Here is a 3,823-nt window from a genome sequence, read left to right as displayed (position 1 = left end):
GGTTGTTTTGGTGAGAACTGTGTGTATATTTGTTTGTTATTGACTACAAATCTGGTAATGACAGAGGAAATTGCCATCAAAATCTCAAGCCCTACACCATTGTTCTAAAAGTACCTAAGGCAACTTACTTGTGATTTGATGAATATATTGAATAACTCAAGTGTTCAGTGTTGCTTTCATTGGATTTGACTTGACCTTTGTCTCCCCAGTCCCTGTTGCACAAGAAGCCTCGTACGTCTGAGTGTTTATTGTTCCCCTTTGTAGGTGCAGGTCAACTTCAACATACCACAGGTGTATACTGATGTCATCGGTTTGTTTTCATTCAAGTATATCTGCTTTAGCTGTGTGTTGCAGGCAATGGAGATATATTTATTTCAATGATCAAACAATAAATAAAGAACTTTATATATGGATATCTCCCTTTACTCCCACTATATTCTTGAATTTAGGCATGTGAAGACTTGGGTATCTTCATGAATTAATTCCATGAATTTTCAAATGATCACCAAATTAACACCAAAGTATGAATTGCTTCCAGTGCAGTGAGTACATGATTATTTACAGCACCAGTTTATCATTTCAGATATTTAAAACTTGTGAGAAAATTGTACTGTCTGCAGAGAGAGTGAGAAGAAATGTACAATTCAAGGCTATCTTGGTTCTTGCAGATGACTGTGACCTCAGACCAATTGACAGTACGCCCAGAACATTGCTCTGGGAACCTAAAGGATTATCTCAGTTAAGTTCCCAGCTCTGAGAGAAGAAGCCTCGTCAGTCACATGCAGGAACCAGTGTTAATAATGAGTAATGAAAATCATGCTTATATGACTTGTTTGTGTAGCAGTATATAATGACTGAAAGGGAACACCCTTTTCAGAGTTTTCATCAAGCTTGGATTGAGTTTGTGAACCTCTCCAGTTAACCGATAGATTTATTTATTTACATTGAGTTTGAGGCCTTAGTGGTGAATTTCCATAACACTTGCTCTGTACAATAAAATAATAAAAATCTGAAATGTGACAAAACTGAAATTGGAAATGGAAGGAGAGTAAAGGGGAAATATAGTAAGTGTACAGTATGCAATTTTGCTTCAGTATAAAACATACAGTGCCTTGCGAAAGTATTCGGCCCCCTTGAACTTTGCGACCTTTTGCCACATTTCAGGCTTCAAACAAAGATATAAAACAATTTTTTTGTGAAGAATCAACAAGTGGGACACAATCATGAAGTGGAACGCCAAATTTAATAGGATTTTTCAAACTTTTTTAACAAATCAAAAACTGAAAAATTGGGCGTGCAAAATTATGCCCGGCGCCGGCCCTGAGCCGCCCGGTCTGCCCTGAGCCGCCCGGTCTGCCCTGAGCCGCCCGGTCTGCCCTGAGCCGCCCGGTCTGCCCGGCAGACGGGCAGACTCGGGCGGCGCCGGGCAGACCCGGGCGGCGCCGGGCAGACCCGGGCGGCTCAGGGCAGACCCGGGCGGCTCAGGGCAGACCCGGGCGGCTCAGGGCAGACCCGGGCGGCTCAGGGCGGCTCAGGGCAGACCCGGGCGGCTCAGGGCAGACCCGGGCGGCTCAGGGCAGACCCGGGCGGCTCAGGGCAGACCCGGGCGGCTCAGGGCGGCCAGGCAGACCCGGGCGGCTCAGGGCGGCTCAGGGCGGCTCAGGGCGGCTCAGGGCAGACGGGCGGCTCAGGGCAGACGGGCGGCGGGCAGACGGGCGGCTCAGGGCAGACGGGCGGCGGCTCAGGGCAGACGGGCGGCGGCTCAGGGCAGACGGGCGGCTCAGGGCAGACGGGCGGCAGGGCAGACAGGGACGGGGGCGGCGGCTCAGGGCGGCTCAGGGCGGCTCAGGCGGCTCAGGGCGGCTCAGGGCGGCTCAGGGCGGCTCAGGGCAGACGGGCGGCTCAGGGCAGACGGGCGGCTCAGGGCGGCTCAGGGCAGACGGGCGGCTCAGGGCGGCTCAGGGCAGACGGGCGGCTCAGGGCGGCTCAGGGCAGACGGGCGGCTCAGGGCGGCTCAGGGCAGACGGGCGGCTCAGGGACGGGCGGCTCAGGGCGGCTCAGGGCAGACGGGCGGCTCAGGGCGGCTCAGGGCAGACGGGCGGCTCAGGGCGGCTCAGGGCAGACGGGCGGCTCAGGGCGGCTCAGGGCAGACGGGCGGCTCAGGGCGGCTCAGGGCAGACGGGCGGCTCAGGGCGGCTCAGGGCAGACGGGCGGCTCAGGGCGGCTCAGGGCAGACGGGCGGCTCAGGGCGGCTCAGGGCAGACGGGCGGCTCAGGGCGGCTCAGGGCAGACGGGCGGCTCAGGGCGGCTCAGGGCAGACGGGCGGCTCAGGGCAGACGGGCGGCTCAGGGCAGACGGGCGGCTCAGGGCAGACGGGCGGCTCAGGGCAGACGGGCGGCTCAGGGCAGACGGGCGGCTCAGGGCAGACGGGCGGCTCAGGGCAGACGGGCGGCTCAGGGCAGACGGGCGGCTCAGGGCAGACGGGCGGCTCAGGGCAGACGGGCGGCTCAGGCGGCTCAGGGCAGACGGGCGGCTCAGGGCGGCTCAGGGCAGACGGGCGGCTCAGGGCGGCTCAGGGCAGACGGGCGGCTCAGGGCGGCTCAGGGCAGACGGGCGGCTCAGGGCGGCTCAGGGCAGACGGGCGGCTCAGGGCGGCTCAGGGCAGACGGGCGGCTCAGGGCGGCTCAGGGCAGACGGGCGGCTCAGGGCGGCTCAGGGCAGACGGGCGGCTCAGGGCGGCTCAGGGCAGACGGGCGGCTCAGGGCGGCTCAGGGCAGACGGGCGGCTCAGGGCGGCTCAGGGCAGACGGGCGGCTCAGGGCGGCTCAGGGCAGACGGGCGGCTCAGGGCGGCTCAGGGCAGACGGGCGGCTCAGGGCGGCTCAGGGCAGACGGGCGGCTCAGGGCGGCTCAGGGCAGACGGGCGGCTCAGGGCGGCTCAGGGCAGACGGGCGGCTCAGGGGGCAGACGGGCGGCTCAGGGCAGACGGGCGGCTCAGGGCGGCTCAGGGCAGACGGGCGGCTCAGGGCGGCTCAGGGCAGACGGGCGGCTCAGGGCGGCTCAGGGCAGACGGGCGGCTCAGGCGGCTCAGGGCAGACGGGCGGCTCAGGGCGGCTCAGGGCAGACGGGCGGCTCAGGGCGGCTCAGGGCAGACGGGCGGCTCAGGGCGGCTCAGGGCAGACGGGCGGCTCAGGGCGGCTCAGGGCAGACGGGCGGCTCTGGCAGCGCTGGGCAGACGGGCGGCTCAGGGCGGCTCAGGGCAGACGGGCGGCTCTGGCAGCGCTGGACTGAGTAGCTCTCGTAGCCCCAAACAGGCGGGAGACTCCGGTTGCGCTGGAGAAGCGGGAGACTCCGGCAGTGCTGGAGAGGCGAGGCGCACTATAGGCCTGATGCGTGGTGCTGGCACTGGTGGTACTGGGCCGAGGACATGCACAGGAAGCCTGGTGCGGGGAGCTGCTACCAGAGGGCTGGGGTGTGGAGGTGGTACTGGATAGACCGGACCGTGCAGGCGCACTGGAGCTCTTGAGCCTGCCCAACCTTACCCGGTTGAATGGTCCCGGTCGCCCTGCCAGTGCAGCGAGGTGGGCTATGCGCCCCGCACTGGGCTATGCAGGCGAACCGGGGACACCGTGCGCAAGGCTGGTGCCATGTAAGCCGGCCCAAGGAGACGCACTGGAGACCAGCTGCGTAGAACCGGCTTCATGGCACTTGGCTCAATGTTCACTCTAGCCCGGCCGATACGCGGAGCTGGAATGTACCGCACCGGGCTATGCACCCGCACTGGGGACACCGTGCACTTCACCGCATAACACGGTGCCTGTCCGG

The 3,823-nt window shown here is 62.4% G+C and overlaps 1 protein-coding gene across 1 annotated transcript in view; it reads right to left on the bottom strand.

Annotated features, from left to right (window-relative positions):
• LOC112253779 (signal transducer and activator of transcription 1-alpha/beta) overlaps positions 1 to 3,823 on the bottom strand; it is a 48,705-nt gene that overhangs the window by 14,995 nt on the left and 29,887 nt on the right. The gene's annotated exons all lie outside the window — the stretch shown is intronic.

This window comes from Oncorhynchus tshawytscha, linkage group LG07, assembly GCF_018296145.1.
Source record: "Oncorhynchus tshawytscha isolate Ot180627B linkage group LG07, Otsh_v2.0, whole genome shotgun sequence".
Lineage (NCBI taxonomy): Eukaryota > Metazoa > Chordata > Actinopteri > Salmoniformes > Salmonidae > Oncorhynchus > Oncorhynchus tshawytscha.
Note: the sequence above shows the minus strand (reverse complement) of the source record. Positions and strands in the feature narration are given on the sequence as shown.